General features: G+C 38.8%; 1 protein-coding gene and 1 pseudogene across 1 annotated transcript in view; one reads left to right on the forward strand and one right to left on the reverse strand.

Annotated features, from left to right (window-relative positions):
* BCKDHB (branched chain keto acid dehydrogenase E1 subunit beta) overlaps positions 1-27,507 on the forward strand; it is a 209,187-nt gene that overhangs the window by 15,274 nt on the left and 166,406 nt on the right. The gene's annotated exons all lie outside the window — the stretch shown is intronic.
* On the reverse strand, positions 19,758-21,035 carry LOC112319234 (protein FAM204A pseudogene; annotated as a pseudogene).

Below are 27,507 nucleotides of genomic sequence, written 5' to 3' on the forward strand. Positions count from 1 at the left end.
CATACCTCAAAAACCATCCCAACATCTCTGATTCAGCCAGCAGTTCCTATAGGGAGTTGGTAGGAATTTGGGAGGGGAACTGCTAAGTGGGGGAGTGCGGATGTACAGTTTCTCTTGAGACAGGGAAGTGGGAGTGAGGGGAGGGGGCTGAAGTGGAGGTATAGAGTTCCCACTTAAGTCCATTCTTCTTGTTCTGATGTTATCTCGTGATGTGAGTTAGCCAGATGCCTTTGATTCATTGGGTCATTGTTGGTGTCAGTGCCCCTCTTTCTAGGAACAGGGGCAAATTGGAGCAAAAAACACAGAGTTGATTATATGTGTACTTTGATTTTTTACAGAATGTATAACTTTGTTCATTAGATTAGTAATATTAAATGATGATTACAATAACCTAGAGAAAATCACTGTACATAGTTTGGCTTGTATGCTTCTTGACTGTATTTAAATATATTTGCATGTATTAACCAATATTTAAAACATAGAATTGCATTTTTTTTAAGGCTCTTCATCTCTACTTACATTGCCCATCTATTCTTGCATGCTGTCTACTTTATGTATTAGAGCCTTTAGCATGGTAATCATAGTTGTCTTTAATTCCAGCATCCCTATAACGTCTGGTTCTGATGCTTGCTCTGTCTCTTCAAATAGTGCTTTTTTGCCTTTTGGTCTATACCTTGTAATTTTTTCTTTACAGCAAGACATGAGGTACTTGGTAAAGGGAACTGTTGTAAATAGGCCTTCAGGGATGTGGTGGCGAAGTGGGGCAGGGAGGGGAAACATTCTGTAGTCTTACGATTGGGTCTCAGTCTTTTGGTGAGCCTGTACCTCTGGATGTGAACTTTGCAAGTGTTTCTTAATATTTTTTACCCCCTCAGGTGAGATGGGATGGCTAGAGTGGGCTGGAGTTGGTTGTTTCCCTTCAGTTTCCCCCAGGTCAGTTAGCTCTGATAATACTCAGCAGGCTAGGCTTTGGTTAACTAGTTTCACCTGATGGTAGACCTTCTTAAGAAGGGACTGCTCTGGTATATTTCAAAATAGTTCCTTTTCTGCTTCCCCTGCTGGAAGTGAGAGGAGATTTGTCTCTGATATATACTATGGGAACCTAGTCAAGCTCCTGGAGGTAAATCTCACAAAGTTGAGGCCACCCCATTGACTGGGTCCCTTGGAGTTTTTAAATCTCAGACTTGTCCACACTGAGACTCCAGCAATTCATCTGTTATAGTTCAGGTTTTCCTACCCTGGCACTGGTTTCTGTGGTGGTTTCAACTCCTGGTCTCTGCTCCTGTAAGTCGAGATTCCCAGTAGTTGTGTGTCTGCCTGTTTCTCCAGTCTTGAGGGCGGAGGTTTGCTGTGTGTCCTCCTCTCTCATGTGGGTCTAAGATGATTTTTAGTCTGTTCACCTTGTTGTTAGGATGAAGTGGCAACTTCTTACATGTATCAAGTGGAACTGAAAACCACAAGTTGAATTATACTTTTGTAACTTGTGTGTGTTACGTGCCCTAGAACTGACAACTGGCAACCTTGTTGTGAATGAGCGATGTCCACAATGCCCTGTTTTCAACGGGCCTGCTCAGCTCCTGTGGACGCATGCCTGTGGCTTCTTTTATGGAGTCAATCATCTCATATTTGGTCTTCCTCTGTTCCTGCTGCCTCCTATTTTTCCCAGCATTGTTGTCTTGTCTATATCTGGTGTAGCTATGTTGCTGAGCAATTTCTATCCTTCATTATCCCGTCTTGCCTGACCCAGTGTGTGGTAGCATGCCACATGCTTGTTTAAGCTGCTGAGTTTTCTTCTGGCTCTCTGCCCAGGTTCTCATCCTTGGTACTCCTCTTCTTACTGTATCCATTCTGTCTGGGGCGTTTCATCCATGTCACCTTCAGCTCACACACCGGTAACTACGAAGTTTCTATCTCCAGTCTAGACCTCTGGCCTGAGCTTTAGATCTCTATATTCAATACTGTATATCACTGCACATCTTCACCTCGATGTTCCAGTCACTTCACAGTCAGCATTTCCAAACTCATATTTTCAATTTCAGCAGAATTCATTATTTCCACCCAGCAAATCCACTACATTTTCTATCTTGGTGAATCTGCCACCAACCTAAGGCAGAAACTGGGGAGATCATAGTGTCTTCCTTTTGTTTCTCATTCCCAGTATTCAGTCGTCCTAATTACAATTTTATCTCCATAGTTTGTCTTTAATGTGGACCCTTTTTCCATTCTCACTGCCCTGGATTCTCACTTTAGATCCTTAATTCGTTGTGCTTGAACAGTTTCATCATTTTTCTTAGTAATTATCCTCCCTCCAGTTCATTCTTATCTTCTTGCCAGTGTGAGCATTCTGAGACACAGATTTCTTGGCAGGATGTGTGGAAGACTTTGAGATCTGCTTCCTACCTACCTACCCGACCTCATTCACTTTATTCTTCACTTATATTGACTTCCTGGATGTTTTCCCAAAGGCCCTGCTTTTTTTTTTTCCCCACCTTTCTTCTTTTGCACATGCCATTTGAATCTCTCTCTCATCTGATTATTGGTAAACTCCTTATTTCACCTTCAGATGGTTCCTCTATAAGGCTTCCTGACCCTCAAGAAGATCCAGGCACTACTTAATCACTGTTCAGAGCTTACATATTTTACATCTGGCAAAGTATATTTTAATTGTCTTTCCATCAGATCTGTGCACCAGACAACTCAAAGGCAACAGGTATTTACATCTTTGTATCCCTAAGTGTTAACATAGAGTCAGTGAATAGTATGTGAATTAACCCTCCTTTTGCTAACCAAGGCAGTGGCCTATGACCTAAGAAAGGGGATTTGCTTAACTCCCTTCAATAATTTTTGATTGGTCTGATTTTCTTTCTTAAAAAGTCAGTTAAAAAAGGGAGAAACTAAATCCCTCTTGACAAGTCTACTGTTTGTAGAGGGCTCTTGCAGGTTTATGTTTATATGATGGGGGCTGAGCTAACAAACAGCTCTTAGCTTTTTCGTCAGCACTGCTGCGAATTTTTACAACAGCTTTAAGGCTATGGATTCAAATTTTGAATAATTCCAGGTTGATCAGTAGGAACAATTACATCACCACTACTGTCTAATGAGAAGAGGGTAAGATTCAGTTCGCAGAAGTGAAGAATGAAGAAAATGGTGAAGAGAAATATCAAAATTATCAAGAGAATTATCAAAAAAGAACCTTTAGTATTTAAAAAATAGCACTTGCCTTTTATAAATCTCTGCCCTTTTGAATATAAGCTGAGAATTTTTAGGTATATGGAAACATCAGCTTAGTGTTTTTTTCTGAAGTTAAAAACATTAGAAGATTATGTTGATATAGTTGAATACATTGTATGAAGTGACATAGCAAAGACAGCCTTTTGTGAGGGATTGATGAGCTCTCTGGGCAAGGCTGTGTTGAGTGGGAAGGGATCAGTCAGTCAGTAGGTGGCAGCCTACCCTTTGAAATGAGACTGCCCCTCTTGGCATTTTACCAGTGTTCTGGAACTTCGGGGAAGCGTTTTCAATTCCGTCGTCAGAAGGGAGAATTTGAAGACTTGGAGGTTACTGACATAATACTGTAAAGCTGAATATTTATGTAAAAAAGAGGGAGTTGTATAATTAGGGACAATGCTATTTAAAAAAGGGAGATAGAGTTATACTGTATTCCAGGTAATCCAGGTGAATGTGGGTTTAGCACCACTAAACTGCTTTTTTCCTTCCTGTATTTTAATAAAACAAAATAATAGGAGTGCTTTGAAAATTGAATAGTATAATTTCCCAACACATTGAATACCAAATGGCAGTTTTAAACTTTTTAGGCAAGGAGACTCCTTGATCAGGAGCAACAATTGGAAGTTGGGAAATTCTAGGGAAGCGGGGGTGGAAGAGGGTAATTAAAGGTAGTTGATTTTTATAGTGTGTGTGATTTTTATGTTGAATACCACATATTCTGTCATTTACATTATGAGACAGATTTTAGTGTATATGAAATTTGTGCTCCTTATTGTCATTATCAGTGTGATAGGGTGTGTGTGTGTGTTTTAGTCAAATAAGACTTTGGCATTTCAGGTTCAGGGTCTGTTTTATTTAACACTGTTGTGTACTGATATGAATATTGTTGGGCTGTGGTTCCTAAGGCTATATTTTGGTCTACTTCTTGGAGGAGACTTAGGTGAGAAAAGGAACAGCAGAGGACTTACCGATTTAGTTTATAGGCCCAAACATCCGCCTTTTCACAGGACTTGATGTTTTTCCATTACTGTATTCATTCCTCTACACCACAGCTGCAGCCTGTCGTAGCAACTTGGGAAAATGAATATAACTACTTCTTATGTAAACATCATAGAAATTGTATAACCAGATACTTTGTAATGCACTGAATTCAGGAAGGGAAACTAGGACAGTTTTGTGGAGATGGTGAGTCTTCATCCATACTATGCCAGTATTTGGGAGTCAACTCTGGGCCTTGGTGTCCTCATCAGTAAAGTGAAGGAAAAGGACCAGGTGGTCCTTGTGGATACACATCTCGGTAATCTTTGTGGTTTTATTTTAAAAGTGAAACACACATGCTTTGTGCTTTGATTTCCTTTACATTTACAAGTTTTGTATTTATAGTAGCTGTTATATTACCTTAGAACTCTGGGGTTGCCCTGGCTGGGTAGCTCAGTTGGTTAGAGCGTCATCCTGATACTGCAAGGTTGTGGGTTCAATCCCCCATCAGGGCACATACATGAAGAGACCAGTGAATGCATAAATAAGTAGAACAACAAATCGATGTTTTGCCCTCTCTCTCAAATCAATAAAAATAAATAAATAAAAAGAACCCTGGGAAAACTTTAAGCACCTAACTTTCTCTTAAGACATCCCTTTTCCAGTATAATTTTGTAACTGTGGGGACTATAATCAAAATCCTTTGACAAGTCTCATGCTTTTATATGAATTATGAAATAACACCAACAGAAAGTGACCTTTTATTATACGCTCCTGCTGTAAAGAACGGGTTACTTGGGTGATAATCATACTCTTGGGTTTAGTGTCAGGGTTCTAATGAAGAGTGGCACTCTGTGAGATGGGGTTTGGCCTCTGAGCAATTGAAACTAATTTCCCTGAAGAAAAAAACTTAAAAAATAATGAAAGTTTTTCAGGGAAATAGAATATGTGGTTTATTCCCCCTATTGAAGTGTATGCATTTATGACTTCAGAGAAGGTTGAAAACTAGTTGTAGGTTGTAAGATGTCTAACTGTTCCCTAAGTTGGGAATGAAAACTAGTATCCATAAGATGGTGTAAACTGTTTTTTCTAATATGCCTGTTAAAAATATTTTTAAGTATATTTTATTGATTATATTACAATTGTCCCAATATTTCCCCCTTTCCCCCCCTCTGCCCGGTACTCCCCTTACCTCCAGCAGTTACCCTTCCTTACTTCATGTCCATGGATCATGCATATAAGTTCTTTGGCTTCTCCATTTCCTATGTTCTTAATATCCCCCTGTGTATTTTGTACCTACCAATTATGGTTTTTAATCCCTGCACCTTTTCCCCATTCTCCCCCTTGCCCCTCCCAACTGATAACCCTTCAAATGATCTCCATACCTATGATTCTGTTTCTGTTCTGGTTGTTTGCTTAGTTTTTTGTTTCTTTAAAATTTAGTTGTTGATAGCTATAAGTTTTTTGCCTTTTTAACATTCATAGTTCTGATTTTTTTTTTCTTAAATAAGTCCCTTTAACATTTCATGTAATAATGGCTTGGTGATGATGAACTCCTTTAGCTTGACCTTGTCTGGGAAGCACTTTATCTGCCCTTCCATTCTAAATGATAGTTTTGCTGGATAGAGTAATCTAGGTTGTAGGTCCTTGCTTTTCATCACATTGAATATTTCTTGCCAGTCCCTGCTAGCCTGCAAAGTTTCTTTTGGAAGTCAGCTGACAGTCTTTTGGGAACTCCTTTGTAGGCAACTCTCTGCTTTTCTCTTGCTGCTTTTAAAATTCTCTCTTTACCTTTAACCTTTAGCATTTTAATTATGATGTGTCTTGGTATGGTCTTCTTTGGGTCTAACTTGTATGGGACTTTTTGTGCTTCCTGGACTTATATGTCTATTTTCCTTTACCAAATTAGGGAAGTTTACTTTCGTTATTTTTTCAGGTAAGTTTTCAATTTCTTGCTTTTCCTCTTCTGCTTCTGGCACCCCTATGATTTGGATGTTGGCACATTTGGAGGTGTCCCAGAGTCTTGTTATACTTACTCATTATTTTGAATTCTTGTCTCTTCTTTCTCTTCTGGTTGAATGTTTATTTCTTCCTTATGTTCCAAATCACTGATTTGAATCCTGACTCCTTTCCTTCACTCGATTCCCTGTAGATGTTTCTTTATTTCTTTCACTTAGTGTAACCTTCATTTCTTCCTTTATGTTGTTGCTGTACTCAATGATTTCTTTGAGCATCCTGATATACATGGCTATCACTGTTTTGTTTTGTTCTTTTTCTGGAGTTTTGATCTGTTCTTTCATTTGGGCCTTATTTCTTTGTTTCCCCAATTTGGCAGGCTCCCTGTGTTTGTTTTTGTGTATTAGGTGGAGCTGCTTTGACTCTCTGTGAAAGGCACCTGTAAATTCTGTGGGTTGGAGCCTTAGGTAATGACCTGGGTGGGGCAACCTGCTACACTGGTTTGTGGATCTGTGTAGGGGAAGGTCTTGGAGAGGGGACTGTGCCACTGCTTGGCTTCTAGGGCTTTGCCTGTCACTTGCCCCATTTCCAGTCACTTCACCCACTCCGCATATGTGACTGGCACCCTTCCAGCTTTTGCCCTGGTGTTGAACCCCAGAGAGGGGTTTGCATATGTTTTAAGACCATGTGGGCTCTTTAGTGAAGCCTCCTGAAAATCCTGCAGTTCCTTTCGCTGCCCTAACCCCCACTGGTTTATATAGCCAGAAATGGATATTTATCTTCCTGGTGCTGGAACCCTGGGCTGTGCGCAGTGGCCTGGGATCACTCGCTCCCAAGGTATCCCTACCAGTTTTTATCCACTGCTTGTGAATGTGGGACTGCCCATGCTCAATCCACCGTCACTGCCATTCCAGGCAACACTGCATTTCCTCGACTCCATGTCTCCATGTCTCTCCCACTCCTACCCGTCTGGATGAATGTGGCTTCTTTACATCCTCGTTCGTTGGACTTTCATACGGTTCAGTTTTCTGATGGTTCTGGGTGTTACTTGTTTCAAAATTTAGTTTTAATAATTTTGTGAGTGCTCAAGGAGGCAAAGCATGTCGCCTGTGCCTCCATCTTGGCGAGAAGTCCTCCTAGTTTTAAAGGGTTGCTAGTAGTTTTAGGTGTTTTTAACTTCCCCAAAGTCAGGCACTTTAATTTTCTTCTGAAATTACAAGGCCCCTTTGTTTTCTAAAAGTGCACGTGGCAGAATGAGTTAAGGAACAGGTTTAGTGTGCCCCTTTTTAGCATTTCTCTTTTATTCAGTTGAAGGAGGTACCCCAGAAAATGGGATAAAAACATTGATGTGTACTTCATTTATGGTAGTTTTCCTTATATATTGCATTGATGTTCTTTTGTAAATTCTCATTAAAAAAAAAGATTTTAGGCTCTGTTATAGTTAGAATTGGCACAAGTGGTCACCGTATTTCAGCTTCTCTAAACATTAAAATGACTGTCATCACAGTTGGCATGTTGATCAGTAGCTTAACAAATAACATTTAAGAAAATAAGACATTTTAATACATTTTGTAGAATATCAGAATTGAGGGGGAATTGAGGATATACTTGAATTAAAGGAGCACTGAAATCACTCCCAGTTCTCAACCGGGAGTCCTTTTGCCCTGCTGGGAACATTTGGCCATGTCTAGACACATTTTTTGTTGTCATAGCTGGGGGGTTGCCACTTCGCATATAGTAGGTGCAGGTCAGGGATACTTACCCATGATGCATTGGACAGCCCTCTCCCACCAAACAAATAATTATCTGGCCCAAAACATCAATAACACCAAGGTTGAGAAACCCTGATCTAGTCCCTCTTCTGATGCAGAAACTGAAATTCTGAGAGGTTGAATGTTACCATTTTGCCCAGTGGCAAGTGGGTGAGCCAGATCCTGAGCTCCAGCTTTCTGAAACACAGTGTTAAGCTTTTTGAACTGCATTATTTGCCTTCTTATATTTAAACGAGCAACTCATTCATATAAAACCATGAGATATACAGTATAAGGAATATGTAAGGAATTTTAATAAACAAAGCTCAAGGGTTTTGATTACTCATGGAGTAAGAAGCCAGTCATCAGTGACCCATATTAAAGTTGTAAAAAATTCTCTTTTTGTGACTCTTTTGTGAACAAGTTTTTTGGTTAGGGCATTAGATTGTTTGGGGGTAGTAGCTGCTGCTTTAACAATATTTTTTTCCTTAGTTGATTAAACAGTAAATGTTAGAGCTGTCAGCAGGTGTCTCTCTGACATTTTAAGCATCAGTATAATGCCCTTAAGCCAGTTTTTCTCAACCTTGTTTGACAATGGCAGGCTTTTTGAATTATTAAATGTGTACAACAGGGCTTAGGAGAAAGGCAAGGACTACAGTAGACCAGGAAATATGGGAGTATAGGTCATTATTGTCAGAAAGTGTAAAACTGACTTATTTATCTTTTTAAATATCACAGAGAATTAGAAAAACTTTATTTTATTAAGAAAAAATATATAGAGAGAGTAAAAGATCTTTGGTTTTACACTTTCACTGTCAAGTATGACATATATCATATGTTCGTTTAATAGTAGGTATGATATTGCTAAGTTAGCTTCCCAAATCTGGTTCTGAGTCTCATGAAAATTTTCTTCCCAACTGTTACTTTTTTTTTGGGGGGGGGGAGAGGAAAGGTGGCCAATCTCTCAAAGAAGAAGGGCCCCAACTGTTACTTTTAACAGAGAGAAGAACATAATTTTTTTCCTCAGTATTTAGTATTTCTTGAATTAGAGTGCCTTAGGTATATTTAATTGTTTTATTTTGGAGCTCATTTTATAATTTTTACACATTGAAGCCAGAAACCAATTCTTTCTTTCTTTCTTTTTTTTTTACTTTTTCTATATTCAAAATTGCATATTTAATTTAAATATACTTTTGAATTATGAGGCTTTTCTTTTTTAGATCCCAGACATTATCAGGGCTGAAAGGTGATCACTATAACAATTTTTATATAGACAGTTCAGATTGCTCAGTATCTGAATCCCTGGATTCTCCCATCCTATTTTGTTCATTGTTAGGAAACATCACGAAGGCCATTAAATTACAATATAGGATGTTGTTCTTTCTAGAAGTTGTGCCTGATGGCCATGCAGCTGTGTAGTAGCTTTATATTGACATTGTGCTCAGGTATTGAGCTGATGTTGTCATGTACCTGAAATCACTTACCTGTCCTAGGAGGTTTGAGTCAAAATGTGTAGGTTATTTCGAGCTAGACATTCTGTGCTTTAATTCTAACTTGGAATTCCACTGTGTAGCACCTTCAATAGTTATAAAGTCACATAATAATTAAATTCATCAGGAAAAAATGACTTTTCAGTCAAACTGGGGGTAGCCAGTAAAAACAGCCCTGCATGGAAGACAGCATTAATGTCATTTGCCAGATACGTGTTGAGGGAAACCTATGGAAAGTCTCAGAAGATTGAAGCACAATGCTCTTATTTTCTGTTCCCAATTAGCATAGATGAGATTTCTCGCTTGCTTTGGTTGGCAGAGGGGATGGGGGATGAGTTAGGTAAAGGTTGGCAAATGTCATGTGCTAAGGAATCACTTGGGAAGCTTGTTGGACGAAAAGTTTTCAGTTTCCTAGTGAGTAGCTACACCCAAAGGCAGCTTTAGCAATGAAGTACTTGACCTCCGGTGGCATCCTGCCATCCCTCTCCCTCCCGAAGTCCTCTGGCCATCAGCTAGAAGTGGTGACATCTGGCCAACCTTAAATTAGCTAAAACATTCTTTTTCTGTAGTTTTGGCTCTCATACAGTCAAGCATTGCTGGTAATAAAGGATTTCTCCTCATCTCAGTTTCTGGGCAGGCAGTTCATTTAACCCTCATCTTTTCCCTCTGCTGGTGTCTGCCAGCTTGGAGTCCAGCACAAAGACATTTACTCTTAAGCTAAAAGGAAACACACACAAACACAGTATTACATTCTTAATTCATAAAGATTCTATAGATGCTGAATTTGAGCATTTTCGTTCTTGAAAAAGTGGAGGTTCCTCAAAACTCAAAAGCAAACTTCTATCACTTTAGGAACATGTTAATTCTTAAAGGAAGAAAGGAACACATTAAATGGCTTACACCCATGATCTCTATTCTAATCTAAATTAACAGTGATAGGATAGACATTAAAAAGTTCCACAGTATTTTAACATTCTTCAATCCAATAGGGCATCTGGGTCATTAGCCTGGTGAAGCCACCTTTTCTTTTGTCAAGTAAAGATTCCATGGAGTTTATGCCCCAGGACCATTTAGCTTTCAGTTCCTCTAGTGTGTATGTGTGTGGTTATAACTCTGCTCATAATGTTTAACTCTATATAAAAAGAGGAGTTAGATATCATATTAGATATGTCATACAATTATTGCATGCATTGTGTTTTTTTAAATGGCTTCATTCACTCTACAGTCTGCTGAAAATGAGTCAGGAGGGGAACCAGGATCTGTTGTGTGCCTCTAACCTAACCAGTCTCTCCTGCTTTCTCTCAGATACTTGTAAGCGGAATTTGAGCAAAATAGTCTTAATGAAGCATTTACCATCCCCCCCATCAGTTCTTGCCAAATTACCTTTATTCGCCCTCATATCTAGTGCACACTGTTTCTTGAGGCCTGGGGCAGAGGCAGCTCACTGCTCAGCTTTAGCGCCTGTTTCACCTAAAAATATCAGTGAAGTAAAATTTCAATAAAGTGGGTTTTTTTTAGGCTAGGTGATCCTTGGCTGTCAATATTCATTTCACTCAGGGAGCAGCCCACGAGTTACTGCACTGTTCTCCACTGTTCAGGTTTCCTTGTAGCTGTGCAGTGCTCCTGCTGTCGCTTATTGCCACCCTGCATCCCATTTCCCTCAGAGTGATCTCTGTGTCCAAGGAGTTACGGGACCAGAAGGTAGACATTATTCTTTTTAAGGGTTTAGATAGGTTCATGGCTTTCATGGGAGAAGAGCCTAACATCAGGATTTTCTTGCCTAGTTTTATTTTCACAGGTACGCTTCTGGTACTATTTTCTATTTGTGGTCTCTACTGGGGTCTTTGTTCAACAGCTTGAGCCTTTCTTCCCTAATTTCCGGTGGACTGCTAAAAGATTAAGTCCAACTATTAGCATATGATGTATTTCTTCCTTCCAGACCACATGGTGTCTGTTTTCCCCTTGTGGGTCCCTTTTGTGGAGGCTTTAGCAACTTGACTCTGTTTCTTCTTGCCTGTCCTCTTCTTGCCGTCACTATGTGTGCAGCCATAAGGGGTCTGGTGTTCATCCTGTAGAGAACACATGCCTACACTCTCCCCTTACCCTTTGCAAAAAAAGAAAAAAATCAAGAAGCCTCTGGTGAAGGTGCAGTGACATAATGATCCATGGACCCTGACTCTGCCTCTGCTAACTGACATTGTGGTACCTGGTGCTCAAGAAGACTTTAATTTTCATCTGTCCTCCCAAACCACCTCATGCATACATAGTATCTTAATAAAAGCGGGCTAGCTATGAAAATGTAAGATTAAGAGAAGCCATCTGGCTTTAGTCTCCAACTAGAATGCTCCTCCTAAGCTCTTCCTACATAGATATTCTGGAGTTTCTACTGCCTGGCAACTCCATCAGTTTCCCTTTGCGTCATTTTTATAGTTTCTGCAGAACTGGAAAGTTGCCACTCAAAATAGCGTGTGATATGACTGCTAGGCCAACTGTTGGAAGTAATGGAGGGGTATGAAGGCAGCAATGGGCTGAAGTGCACTCGGTAGAGAAAGGCTGGCATTGACCAGTGGATACAGGAAGTAGCTGATTAATACTGAAGTGTCATCTGACATGTAGAAAAAACATCCCTGAACTTTGTCTTGGGCTAAGGCATTTCTTTAGTATGTCCTGGGATTGCTCAGGTCATTTTGCAGGCTACAGAGACCAATTTATTAGGCCTGGGTACTTGCTGGAGATACTATTTGAGGAAAATATAGATGCTTTCACGTGTGTGTACATATGTGGGATAAAAAAGTGTTTGAAATAGGCCCCCAGACAGTGACACCAGGATTCACTTCGTGGCACTGCTTTTCACCCTTGTCCGTATGTTGCAGTACTGATTTGTAGGTCTCCCCTCAGAGGTTCTAAGTTACTGGTCTGGTGTGGGGCCAGGGTGTAGGAGCTTTAAAAGGTCCCCAGGTGATTTAAATATGCAGCCAAGTTTGAAACCTGCTTTAGAAGGTACTAAAGTCTTTAAGGAAATCCCAATACACTTGATATGCCAAAGCATAATTACATGGCAAGTAAAATAACAATGTAAGTATGAAATAACAATATAAAACGATATAAGAAGTGCCCATAACTTTGCTTCTTTTATTTAGGCTAGAATTTAAGTGACAGAGAGTGAACTAAATTGTGAACTATGAGTTTTGATATCTGAGTCTTGTGGAAAAAGAGACAACTGAACATAGGCATCTACTTTTCCCCAAAGACTCCCCTGAAATGTCAAGGGATTTTCTCTTGTAAAGGCCTAAATCCACAAGGATGGGGAGGATGCACCTGGAGACAACATGAACAAAATGACAGAAAGCTGGAAGTCAAAGGACTTGATAGGCCTGGAAAACCAGAATCTGCAATGGGCCATGGGGCAGCCAGGAACCTGCCTGGTTACGTCACAGAATTATCCAAAGGCTCAGGACTTGGCAACACCAAGTCTCTCTGGGAATAGGGGTGAAGAGTGTTGGGGCTCTAGAATAAGGAGAATTGGTCGAAAGTCTTTTTGTCCTCAGATCTCCAACTTTTTTATATCATCTGCCCAAATCCTGGAGGTTAATTCTTCATGGAGAGAGCATATGTTAATCATCTAGAGGTTAGGGGGGCTGGGAATATAGTCTTTATTCTGTGAGGATATATGCTCAGCTAAATTTTGGGGTTCTGTTACTGTACAAGAGAATGAATAATGGGAGATAATTAGCAGTCAGTACATGCTTACATATACAGGTATTTACTACCTGTGTTAGTATAATAATACTAGTAACAACAATGATGGTAATGATAATAGTAGCAGTGAACTTTATAGTGCTTTCTACATGCCCAACACTCTTCTAGGAACTTTACATACATTAACTCACCTAATTTTATTCCATTTTGCAGAGGTAGAAAATGAGGTACAGAGGAGATAAGTAACGTCCTCAAGGTTTCACACCAGAACCAGGCCTAAGACCTCATCTTTCTGTGATTAAACCTGACATTGTTTCAGAAGAAGCTGATTTGTAATTAAAGTTGCTTAATGTGTTGGTTTTGTGTTCTCTCTGGAAAAAAAATGATTATACTGATACATGTGCTTGATAAATGTAAGGAATTATTACTAGTTTTATAAAACTATTTTGTACAAATTCAAGTAACAGAATACAAATAATGTAACATTTAAAGTGTATTAATATCTTTTTTTAAAAAATGGGTTCATATAGTATTTTGAATACTGTTGTAGAAGGTGACGAATGACAATTAAATTGGTAATTTAGAACTAACTGTGGCCACAGCATGTGTGAATGAAGACAGGAAGACCAGGATCCAGAAGACTGTTGGGTCCAGAGGTTCTTAAACTTTAGCACCCATCAGAATCACCTGGAAGGCTTGACCCATGAGAGATTACTGGGCTCTACTCCCAGAGTTTCTGACTCAGCAGGTCTGAGGAGGGGCCCAGGAATTTTTATTTCTAACAAGTTTTCAGGCGGTGTTGCTGCTGGTAGTCCAAGGACCACAGTTTCAGAACGTCTGCACCTATCTGAAAGGTCATGAGAAGCTAAACTATGGCCATGGAGGGAAGGTGGGGTCAGGAAGGGGTCAATAGAGAGCCAGCCAAGGAGAACTGATTGGCCTTGTGATTCTTTGGAAGTTGAGGCAAATGGAGAGAAAAGGATCTAGGGCAATTGTCAGGCATTAAATATCGAGTGAAAGACAAAAATTTCTGCTAGGTATGCAATTAGGAGGCCACTGGTGACTTGCTGACAGAAATAAAAGCACTTTTCATACAAGATGCAGTCAAAAGTAGATTAGATGACTAAAACTTTGAGGGAATGTGATTACCCTGTAATAGTGTATAGAATATAGATGTCTTTAATTTTGAAACACTAGATTGTACTTCGTACCATTGCTTATTTTAGCTGACTACCTGGTTGGACCAGACTAAAGTGTTCCATCATATTATACATCATAATACTTTCTGGCTTTCCCCTGACCAACTGTTTAAAAATGGATCTGATATTTAAAAAAGTTTCTATATCCAGTTTATTTCAAGTGAAACTCATCCACATGCATGTAGAAACTGTTTCCTTGCATTTTGTAATGCATGGTGACTTTCAAGCTCTGTCTGCCTCTTAGATCTTGCATATGGATGCTCGAGACTACTCAGATTTAAAACTTCAGAGTTGTCAAGTTCTGTTGGAATTACCTGGGGTTTTTTCTCACTGCTGTCACTACTGTCACTATCATAGTTCATGCTCTCAATACTTTTGACCTGAAAGATTATAATATCTGTGGTAAGAGTCTTTTTTCTTACTTCTTCCTACTCTAGTTTACATTATATACATCTGTGAGATTAATTTTCCTGGAATACAGCTTCAATCACAATACTTGCTTAAAACCTTACCAGTGTTTAATAGTAAAGTCCAGTTTTCTTAACTTAGCATTTAAGATCTTAAGTGAACTGGCTTTCGCTTTTCTGTCTGTTAGTTTTTAATCCCATATTCCTCACTGCATCCACAATACTCACCAGTTGCACCAAAGCTTCCCTGGCCCTCTGATTTTCTTATAGCTTCTGCCCTTCAGAAAGTCCTCCCTCTTCTTCAAATCTGACTCATACTTCCAAACCCAGCACATCTTCCTCATAGCCTGCGACACCTAGAAGTAATCTCTCAGTTGTTCCTGTTTGTGTCCATCTAGCACTGCATCTATAACTCATTATACTTGTTTTATCCCATATTTTACTCACATATAAAATTCACCTTTATATCTCCCAAGATGCCCATTATAATCCCACACACAGAAATTGGTTTAGTGAATGGAAGAAGGGGAAGCCTGTTGTCATGATTTAGTGCAAGTAAAGTGATGGTTCACTTAAATGACACAGACAAATATTGCTTATCAGTGGATGACTTCTAATAGAATTTTCTACTGCTGCTGTGAGTGAAAGTTTAAGGGACCTCTTTTAAGTATAGCCTGTCAACTTTGTCATATCTCTTTTGATTGTTCAGAAATATTTTCATTTTAACTTCTTTATATTTGATTGTGTCTTGGGTATTTCAGTAAGCCGAAAAGTATGCTTATTGTGAGATGTCACTGTTACGCTTTTATGGCAAGCTTGTTAAGCATCGCTTGCATGACGTGTGTGCATAAGTACCCGTATATACACAGACATGAACTCATACATGTTTTACCTGAGATTAATATGGTGGACAACTGTATTTTCCACACAGTGGTTATTAGTTAGGTGGATGAATGGATTCACTAGTCAGAATAATGATCTACACCAGTTATTTTCTGCCTGTTGATAAATTCCATTGTTGGGTTTTCTGATTCTGCTTTTAGTTACTCATTAAAATGTGAACTGGAAAAGTAATTAGACCGTAGAAGTGATGTGTCAGATTTGTTGGTTACAACTGATTTTAGAGGAACAAACATATAATTCTAGAATAAGATATTATAATGCTATAAGTTATAAAAATTGTAAAACATTTTAGATTTAGAATAGAATAATATAATTGAATTTTCAAAACTAACTTCTTTTCTTTTTGGCTGAATATCAGTCCTTTGGGGCTTTTAGACTGTTACTTTGGGGACTATATTAAGGATCATAGTTTTGGTATTTGTGTTTAGCTCTGCCTATATGTGCACGTTGAATTTCTTCATATATCAGTGATACAATTATTTAATTTTTAATCCTCACTTGAGGATATGTTTATTAATTTTAGAGAGAGAGGAAGGGGGGAGAATGAGAGACAGAGAGAAAGAGAGACAGAGAAAGAGACAGAGACAAACATAGACATCTATGTTTGCCTTTCATGATCAAACCTACAATCTAGGTATGTGCCCTGACTGGGAATTGAACCTGCAACCTTTTGGTTCATGGGATGATGCTCCAACCAACTGAGCTACTCAGCCAGGGCTACTCAGAGTTATTTTTAAAAGAGCAGATATAGTTAGTGAATGTTTATTTTGGGGGGTTAAAACTATGTTTTCATTCTTTTGAGTTTTATTTTATTAATAGCTCTTCAGTTTAGACTTAGAATTGGTTTAATGTCAACTTTCTCCTGTTTACAAAGGGGAAAGCTCATTTATTTTTCATGCTGCTTTGTCATGTTGTTCCCTTTTCTTCTGAGAAAAGGGCACCGACCTATTTAGATAGGGAGGTTTAGGCTATTTATAAAGCTAGGCAGGTTAATTTAAATTGACAGCTTGGTGATGTCCTCCTTGATGAATGACGCACATGGGTTTTAGATGGTGTTGGCATGCTGTTTGCACTTATGTCAGGAATCAGCTGGAGGAATTTGCGTGCTTCGGGCTTTGGTGTTGACGTAGGTACTGGGTACAGATATGTTTTAGGAAACATATCATTTCCATATAAATGAAGAAAGATTTTTAAAAAATTTAGATGGCCTGCCCTTAAATTCCAGCTGGTATCATGAGGATGATGAAAATATTTCTTTTGACTTTGTGGAAAAACAGCTTTGATTGTGTTCATCAAGCAAAATGAAATCATTACAGGTTTATTCAGAAATACTTTTTGGACTCATTTTTTGAATAGTTTTTTTAATATCTACATATACTTTTATTTAAAAATTATGTTTTTGCTTTAAACTCCAACTGTAATCTCTTAATAAGTTTCATAGATGGCTTCACTTAAGAAATTTGTGCAGTCACATCAGTAACCTTGTCAACTTGATTTTAATGAAAGAAGAGCCCAAGAATTCAACTTCCATGACAAAACTGTGGTTCTCCTTTTAAAAGACATAGTAAATACCAGTTTGATTAAAATGGGTTTTTTGTGATTATTTTAGGTTTGTGAGTGTCACTAGACAATACCATGTGATCTCACTTATATGTAGAATCTATTGAATAAAACTGATGAACAAAAATAGAAACAGGCATGGACACATGGAACAGACTGACAAGCTCTCAGAGGGGAGGGAGGGGGGCAGGAGGAAAGAACATGAAGGGATAGCTGAAGAACACATATGTATAACCCATAGACAGACAACAGTGTGGGGACAGCCAGAGGGAAGGGGGCATTGGGGGCTAGATGGAGGCAGACGGGGGAGGGGCAGATGGGGACATCTGTAATAGTGTCAACAATAGAATAAAGGACAGAAAGAAAAAAAAAAAGTCTTAACTTAAACGTAAATTGTTGTATGGTGCATATTACCTAGAATTCAAACATTCAGATTATATTTGTTTAAATTCTGTTTCTTTCCAGATAAAGTGACTTCACAAATGGGAATTTTATCTTAAATCACATCGATCATGCTCAGAAATAAAATTTGACACAAGTGTCAAAACATCAGTGGTTGATTTATTACTAGCTATTATATCGTTTCTGGACTCATACCCACAACAAAGCCAGCGCTGGGTAATTCTTGGGGATATCTGGGCTCGGGAATGCTGAATTGGTTCTGTACTGCCAGGATCATGCTATTGCCTTTGTGGATCATCATGTCATAAGGGCCTTACTCACGTGTATGGCAAATGGCACAATGCCGTAGGTCAGGGACCAGGCATCAGTTTGCTCAGGGACCCTTGTGGTTGGGGGTGAGTAGTGCAGAGCCACTGCTTCCAAGTGGATGCGTGCTTGAATAGAACTGTGATCTATTAGGATCAACTGGCCCTCCTTTCCAAGGAGTGTATTGGATAGCTTTGGGCTCTCTCAGGTTCAGTTTTTGGCCTCTATAGCTTTCAGCCCTCTGTAGATGCATAGCTGCTGCCACGGCATTTATTCCTCAGTCCAGGAGTTGTTTGGTCATCAACTCTTTATTCTCCCTCCTGGGATATCTCTTGCAGGTTTGCAGTGGCTGGGCCTCCAGTTTATAGCTGTACTTGGCTCAGTGGTAAACCTCGGGACCTTTGTGTAAAAGTGCATGCGAGCCTCCTGCTCTGCCTCTTTATAGTCTTGCTAATGGAAGAAGATTTAGTTTCATAGTTTGGCATTGCTTGTTACAACCCTGCTGCCTTGACTGACTTGCTTTGCTACCCCACTTTTTATCCCAGATGGAGACAGAACTTAACGAGGAGTGTCAAAGTGGCATTGACATTTTCTAGCTGGGCTGGATTGAGTGAAGGTGGGCAGGTACAGTGCTGAGTGGGCTCCTCCAGCTGATGGGAGTCTTGAAGACCAGATGTGGGCCTCAGTACCCCTCAGTGCCAACTCTTGGGGGTTCTCCTTTCATGTGCCTTTCAGCTAACGACTGTTCAGTCTTTTTGTGATGATTCTTTATATTCTATTATGCTTAATGGTTACAAAGAACTTATACATTCCTTACATTATTTGACCCACTCAGATCAACCCTGGTTCGTAGGCAGGTTACTTATTTTTATCCTAATTTTATGAATGCAAAAACTGAAGCGTGATCCAAGATTACACAACTGAAGCAGAACTGCATTTAAACCCAGGTGTTCTGACTCCAGAGCCCATATCTTTAGCCATAATGCTAACTTGCACATATACACCAAACTTCCTGCCTCTTTATCCCACAACTGTTTCTATTCCCTTTATGCTGCAGCTTCCTTGTTTTATTTCCCAACTCTGAATTTGCACTTTATTACTTGCCTCTGTGCCTTTGGTCACACTATTCCCACTTCCACCTGTGCCTTTCAAAATTCTCCTTCTTCTTTTCAAAATTAAGTTTTTGGGGTGACAGTTAATAAGATTATATAGGTTTGGAGTGCACAATTCTATGATACTCATCTGTTTATTGTATTGTGTACCCACCACCCAAAGTCAAGTCTCCTGTCACCATATATTTGACACCCTCACAGCCTTTACTACCTTTTATGCTCCTTCCTTCTAGTAACCATCATGGTGTTGCCTGTGTCTATGGGTTTTTATTTATTTTTCTTGTTTGTTCATTTGTTCTCAGTTTTATAGAGCACATATGAGTGAAATCATGTGGTTCTTAATTTTTTCTGCCTTATTTCACTTAGCGTGATATTCTTAAGATCCATCCATGTTGTCTTTCAGGGTATTTACCTGAAAAATTTGTAAACATTTATTTGCAAAGATATCTGCACTCCTATGTTTATTGCAGCATTATTCACAGTGGCCAAGACATGGAAACAACCGAAGTGTCAAAATTCTGCCCATTTTTTAGTGCTCTATTCCAGTGCCTTCTCATCCACGAAACTTCGCAACATTCCTCCAAGTGTGAAAGAATCTCCTCTTCTCTAATGGCCTTTTATTTTTACATCACTTTCTTTTTTTTCTGTCCTTTTTTTATTGCAATATTTTATCTGAAGGTACACTAAAACTAACCAAATGCTTTTATTATGTGACTGTCAAGTATCAAGTACTGCATCCAAAGAACTAATAATTACTTCTAAAACGTTAAGATAGAGTCATTGGTAAAACAGTGTCAATTCAGACTTTCTTACATTTATGACTAATCCATTAAAAAGAAATACCAATCTTTAAAAACTCAATTCCAGAATAAGTGCAGTTACACTCAGTGCAGATAAGGAAGCATAAGGGGCTCATTGGCTATGCTGTACCAGATGGGTGAAAAGTAAACTCGATTTTATAATGTCAGTCCCTGTGAATAAATAAATAAATCCCGATCTTTTTCCTGTACGCGTGTGTAGATTCCCGGTACAAACACCAGAATGTTCCATTCCATTCACTTCATTAGAATGAATTCTTTAGAAAAAGACTGATAATCAGCCCCCAGATTTTATGCTTATTTTTCTATGTCTACTGATTTTCTGACATATTTGACATAAGCAGGAATATCTTTTCAGTCAGCTGAGCAACTGAAGACTCAAGTGAAATCTCAGAAAAGACATGACGTCTAGAAGAACTCTGGCAGGTTACATGTATCCTATGTTGCTCTTGGTTTCCCATCTCTTCTTCGCTTCAAACCCTCATGCAGGTTTCTTCTTTTTCCAAGCAACGTGTGAATTTTCAGCTTCCTTTTTGGCTTTTACAAAGTTATGGCAGGCAATTGCTTTGAGAATTTTTACACCAAGCCTTTGGGTAGCCAGCTGGTTACTGAGTTCCTCAGCCTTCTCAATATTCCACTCTTCCACAGCCTGGTTGATGCTCTTTTCAAGGCCCAACTTCTCAATTTTTTTCTTTTTCACAGGAGGTTCAAACTTGTCATTGACTCCAAAATACTGAGTAAGTTCCTTCCACTGTGCTTCACTTGAGGAGTGTTCACTATGAGATTCTTCATTCTTCAATTACCTTTTCTGGAGCATTTTCTCTTTTTTCCTTCTGAACCTTGAAGTTGAAATTTTCTGTTCAGAGTGTTTTTTATGCAATTCTTGAAATTTATTCCACGCATGTAAGGGAATTCCAGGAAGACACTCTTCATATGCATTTACATTTGCCTCTGAGTCAGTTTTTGGTCCACCTGTAGGGAAATCTGAGATCTCTGTTTCTGTAACGGTCCCATCTTCTTTATCTTCCTGTAAGTTAAGTCCAGAGTTCTCTAAAGTGTCTTCATCTTCAGAACTCAACTCAACATCACTTTCATTTAGGCCAGCAGGTAGCAGCCCACTCCACATCTTTTCTTGAGGCTCAAGACTGCAAGAGGGTGGCTCTGGAAAGGTACACCTTTTCCTGCTTGGCCGCGCAACCCGGAACTCTGCAGGCTCTCTTGCAGCAGCGTCACACTCTGGTCCCCAGTTGGGATTCCCATCCTGGGCACAGCACTAGGTGCCCAAGGTTCTGGTACAGGAAATCTAGCCGGTCAGGAGCCAGCCACCTGGCAGCCATCGTAAGACCTACAGCACGTTCTTGTATCATAGTTATTTATATTTGACTCATTTCCTCTTTACGTAGGTTGTTTGAATGTTAAAATGTTTAAAGTTGTTTAAATGGTATCTCACCTTAATGTCATTTGTAGCATCCATCTACAGTGCCTTGTACATGGTCAAGTACATGTTGTGTGACTTTTTATTCCATTGGTTTAAAACAAGTCATATCAAGTTATATTTTCACTAGGTCAGAATTAAATCCTCTGATGATGTCAAAAGGATATGGGAAGGTTCACTGTCATCCTTTGCCACATCTATCTGATACGCTTAGGAAGGTATCTTCAGACATCCTTCTTATTCTATCTTCTGTTTGCTCTACCTCTTAGGATACAACTTATTTGTTAAAGATCTTATATAAGTTGTGACAGATTGAGTACTTTGTTTACATAAAAATAATTTCATTCCAGATGTTCCATATTTTTTGCAGTCTCTTATATGGTAATTGCTAGTGGTAATTGAATTTCTTGGGAAACAAAAGAAGATCCAACTTTTAGTACCAAAATAATTTTTATTTTACCCTTCAAGATTTTTTTGTAATTCATTTAAAAGTAAAAATCTCTTTAAAGTTAACACCTAGCTTCAAGAGCATAGCACACAGGAAATGTTGAATGTAATTTTAAAAGTCTTTTGAATACCTCGATAATGATTAAGATCATCTGAACTGTGAAATTGATATAGTCAGTCTGAGATACTCAGTAGAATCTGAACTGATTTGAGGAATTACATTTATTTAATTGCTTCCCTTTTCTTCCACGCCTTTTCCCTTTAGAGTGGACAGTGTAAAAGCTACGTCACTTCACTGTCAGTAACATCTTAGTTTTATGGACAGGTCTGGCAATTTTATACTACCTTTTTGAGATAGAAACATGTATACATTTATAAAGAATAATGGTGCCATCTTGCTATGCAATTAATTATTGGATCAAAGTTTGAAGCAGCCCCTTTTAAAAGTTTTTTTTAAATTCTCAAGTATTTACTTGACTTTTTAAAATTATGTTTTAAAGATGCTTTTTATTTTACTTCATTGTTGGTAACTAGGAACCCAACTTTTTTTATTTGATGTAGCTATTTTGAGAAACATTTGAGGGAATTTTAGGAATTATCCTCAAAGACTTACTACATTCAGATTAATGCTCTGAACTATTTTTTTGTGTCTGTGGCTGTGGCACCAGATAATTAAGGTCTAATTTGCTATATTTGAGCATTTATGAGTTGAGTAGTTTGCAACAGCTAATTTAGGAAAGAAATTTCTCTAGTACAGTGGAGCAGGCCCTGAGTAGAGAGTACCAGGGCTGTCAGTTACTGGCTTTTGACTTTGGGCTTGCTGTCCTTCCCTTCCCAACCGTAAGTTTTACATGATCATTAAAGTACCTCATGGAATCTCTATCTACTTTTATTCCTTGTGAATTCCTTGTAGGTATAACTTTTAATTTCTTCCCCAGTTGATACAGTTTGGAGCATCCCTGTATTCTCTTTAGTTTAAAAATGTTTATTTAAATGAAAACTAATTTACCCCATGGTACTTTTTTCCAATTAATCATGTAAAGTTTTTTTTTTTTTTTTTAACTTTGGTTACTAATAGTAGTGCTTTTAAAAACAATTGCCACACTATCCTTCCTTGTCATCTGTGGTCCCCGGGCCAGCCTTCTCTGTTCCTAAGCTGGCTCACTGTCAGTCTCTCTAGCACTCCTGTCAGTGCCCACGTACATGGTCTTCTCAATATTCTGGCTTCTCAGTTTCTGCCCTTCTTTTCTCTAGTGATCTTGTTCTCCATCCGACCTCATCTTCTCACAGTCATACTCCTGACTTTGTCATTGTCAGGAACTTGCAGTTCCTTCGCAATCTCAGCTTGAAGCATCCCTAGCTCTGACCTCCATCTAGAACCTCTTCAGCTCAGTACTTCCATCCCAACAATCTTTTGAACCTTATTGATTCTTAAAATGCATGAATGCCACAGTCCTGTTACTGTCTCGTACTCCCATGATGACTCTTCTTCTCTTTATACACAGTTTTCATTTGCTTGGCAAAATCCAGTTTAGTTAAATCTGCCTTCTCTGTCTAAATCAACAACAGCGCTGTTGGAGCAGCACACCTTGCCAACTGCTCTCACTCTGCTTCAGGACTGGTGCTCTGCAGGGCCCGCTCACGCTGTCTGCCATCCTGCTGCATGTTCCGGGGCCGTTCACTCTTTCCTTCTTTTCTCTCAGCACTGCCTTCTCTATTCTTACTCTTGCCGATAATCTAGTTTCATATTTTATTAAGAAGATAGATGCAACTAATAGAGAACTTTGACAAGCTCTCACGACCGCATGTATCCATGTCCCAGCATCAGTGCTCACACTCTTCCCTCCAGTTTTGAATGAATATAAGGGTTCCTGTCAACCTCTCCACATAGACTCCTTCCCTCTTTGTCATCTTTTTAAAGACATGGTTCTAGTCATTCTTCTCTATTTCATTAATTTTCTCAAAATCATCAATTTCCCCTTCTCTACAGATCATTCCTATCAGGCTGCATATATATTCTTTCATCATTTAAAAAAAATCCTTCTGTTGTCTCCATATTCAGCTAGTTATTACTCTTTTCTTTTTCTCTTCTTTATAGCAAAATTTCTACAAATAATTGTCATTACTCATGGTTTTCAATTTCTCTTCTCATTCCTTTTTGAATTTTTTGTTTTCTCCCTCCTACTTCGCAGACACGTTAAGGTCGCCAGTTAAAACATTTCAGCCCTCATCTCACTTCTGCTGATGGGGCACAGCACAAGTTAATTACACTCTCTCTTAGAAACACTTTCTTCATTTGGTTCTAGGTCAGCACATTCTCCTGGTTTCCTTGCAAACTCTTTGGTGTTTTTCTTTCTTCTCAACTTTGCTGATATTATTTCTTGCCTCTTGTCATTGTAACACTGGATTTTTTTTCTCTATGTACTCATTTAAATTTACTCGGTAAGCTCATTTAGTTCCGTGTGTGTGTGTGTTTTTTTTTCTCACCTGAGGACATTTTTTTCATTGCTTTTAGAGAGAGGAAGGGGGGTGTAGAGAGAGAGAGAGAGAAAGACATGGATTTGAAAGAGAAACATTAACCAGTTGCTCTCTCCTATGCGCCCTGACCCAGGGATCAAACCCACAACCCAGGTATGTGCCCGAACTGGGAGTCCAACCCACAACCTTTCCATCCACGGGATGCTCCACCCAACTGAGCCAAAGTGGCCAGGGATCTAGTCCCATGTTTTTTAATGCCATCTTTATGCTTAAGACTTTCCTATATCCAGCAGTTAAATTAATTCCTTTATCTTAATGTCTGAATGCATCTCAAACTTACTATCTCTAAAACTGAACTCTTGGTTTTCAGTTTCAGTTGAGAAACTCTTGGTTTGTCAACATGCTTCTTCATGGTTTTCCCCGTTTTAGTTAATGGCAACTCTCTCCTTCAAGTTGCTCAAGGAAAAAGCCTTTGAATCATCTTTAGCATTTGTCTGACTCATACTGCACATTCATTTCATCAGCAAATCCTTTTGATTCTGTCTTTAGGCTATATCCAAAGTCTTACACCTTTTCTGCAATTGTTTTGTCATCTCTTACTGGAATCATTGTAATACTATGTAATCAATCTTGCTGTGTCCACCCTTGCCTATTTATAGGCTATTCACCAAATACCAGCTAGAGGGATCCTGCTGAAATGCAGTTTTAGAGAATGGCAGGATTTTGCTCATTGGCTTACTGTCAACTCACCTACTTTACTCATTCTCATGGTAGTCAGAGCACTTACAGTGACCTACAAGGTCCTATCTGATTTGTTCTGTGTTCCTGTCCCATTGTTTTAATTCTTCAACTTCATATCCTTTCACTGTTTCTCTTTCTCCAAACCAAACGCTCTGAACTTTTTGCCTTTCTCCCCATGTGCTAAACATGTTCATACCCCCAGGACCTTTGTACTATCTGGTCCTTCTGCCTGGCACATATTTCCCTGGATGTGTGCATGATAACTTCCTCAGGTCCTTTAACTGTTACCCCTTCCTTTAAATGTTACCCCTCAGTGGTGCTTTCCCTATCTTCCTATTTAAAGTCACAGTAGTCCCACTTGCTTCCCACCTGCTCCCTCAGTCACCTACTCTGTGCTTTACTATTCTCCATAGCACTTGTCATCATTTAACACACTATGTATCTTACTTGTTTATTTTGTTTTTGCCTTTTTTCTGACTGAAATGTAAGTACCATAAGGTAGAATTTTTTTTTTCTACTGTATCCTCTGCATCTAGAATTAGTGTCTATACAGTATTAGGTACTTTGTAAATGTTTGAATAGGTGTGAATTTTTAGCCTTTCCAGTATCATGATTCTTCTGTTACAGATACAAATTGAGCCTTAGGAGTTTAGTAATTTGTGGAGATGACACTTAAACCCACAGGCAATTACTGTGTGTATTACTAATTTACCCATTGGGATACTGTGTGATCACTGTGTAAACTTGACATCAGGTTAATTGCATTGTAACAGAAGAAGTCGTCAGTATTGTACGTTTTATGTGTGCTCTTACCCTCAATCATTACCTGTTTGGGAGAAAATAGAAGCAGATGTTTAACATTTAATTCATGTTGAAGCAGTTACTTTGCTTGATCATAGAGACATGAAGAGAGTTAAACTATTTTCTCAAAATAAGCATGTTTTGGAGTAAGAATTCTTCCTTCTAGAAACAAAAAAGGCTGTATTTACTGAGAAAAAAATACCTGAATCCAGGGAACTAGAAGCAGCAAGGAATAAATTAGAACACTGTTTCTGCGGCTCAGGTGCTTCAGGTATCCCACGGGTGTGGATCCCACAGGTGGCAGCTGGAATCTGTTTTCACTTTCTGCCAGTGAATTGTTCTTAATTCAACAGAATCATACATTTCCAGAAATTATCAAACAACTCAGTCAAATAGAGAACTGATGAGGGCTAGAGGTCACCATCAGAAGGTAGTCACAGATCATGATGAGTATGACTTCATGCTTTAAGTTTTTGCAGCTGCTTTTAGAGTACAGACGTAGGATGTCTAGTTGGCATTTCCTTGCACCTGCCCAATTTGTGATTCATATTCAAAAGGACTGATTGAGCTGAAAGTAATTTCTACGTATCAAATCTCTGGATTATAGAACTGAAATATGAATCCCAGATCTGTCCCCAAACTCTGGTCAGCTGGCCAGACTGTCGTTATTGCTTGTGTCAATCCGTCCATGTGCCTGAAATGAGAACTTTTCATGAAATGCTGACATTGGTTGGGAGGTGGTAAAATTTCAGACGAGAATTTAGTTATATGCTAATAACATTGTACCTTGTGGTTTCAATGGGAAGCCTAAATTGTTTGTTTATCAAGCTCCTTTACTTAAAGAATCTCAGACTCCAAATTCTGTCTCCCTTCTATTGAGCAAAGCTAAAATCTGTGCCCAGCTCTTCGGGCTTCTTCTGGCTCTTACCTGTTGGGCTTTGGGAGTCTCCTGCAGACACAGGGGTCAACCAAGAATTTGAGCAGAGTTAATGCACAGATTTTGGGGGCACTTCCATGTAGTGCCCTTTTAGGAACTTCGTTTCTCAATTTCCCACCACTGATAGCTCCAGACTCCATTCTCTCTGATACTTCAGGCCAAAAAGACCGTGTCTGTGCATCTGAATTCTAGCTGTCTCGTGTCATGGAAACTGGGGAGTCCCCTTAGAGGATATTTCTTGTAAATGTTATACTCATCCTTTGCCATTCATTTCTTCCAAGGGTCCAATCTCTTTCAGTTTAGGCCTATTTTGGCCTCTCCAAAGCCTTTAAGTACCATAGTTTTTTGTTATATTTTGTTCAGATTTATAATCATTAGATGTGGGAAGGTTGCTCTGACATTATTAAAATCTGAACCAAAATTAGTTGGGATACATAGAGTTTTCATTATCATTCAGGTCAAAATACTTTCTAATTTTCATTATAATTTCTTTGACTCGTGAGTTATTTAGACATAGATTTAAATTTTTTTCAACATAAGGATTTTCTAATTATCTTTTTGTTATTAATTTCCACCTTGGAAATTCCACCATGGTCAGAGAATATACTCTAAATGATTTTATTTCTTCAAAATTTGTTGAGTTAGATTTATAACCCAATCTGGTCGATTAATACCAGTGTTCTATGTTTACCTATAAAAGATTTGTATTCCTAGCTGTTAGGTGTAGTGTCCTGTATCTTTCAGTTAAGTCATATTTGTTAATGGTGTTCAAATCTTGTTACTTTTTTATTTTGGTAAGCTTTATCTGTTAGTTACTGAGATTGGTATATTAAAATTTCCCATTATATTGGGAATTTAT

The sequence above is a fragment of the Desmodus rotundus genome, chromosome 11 (genome assembly GCF_022682495.2).
Source record: "Desmodus rotundus isolate HL8 chromosome 11, HLdesRot8A.1, whole genome shotgun sequence".
Lineage (NCBI taxonomy): Eukaryota > Metazoa > Chordata > Mammalia > Chiroptera > Phyllostomidae > Desmodus > Desmodus rotundus.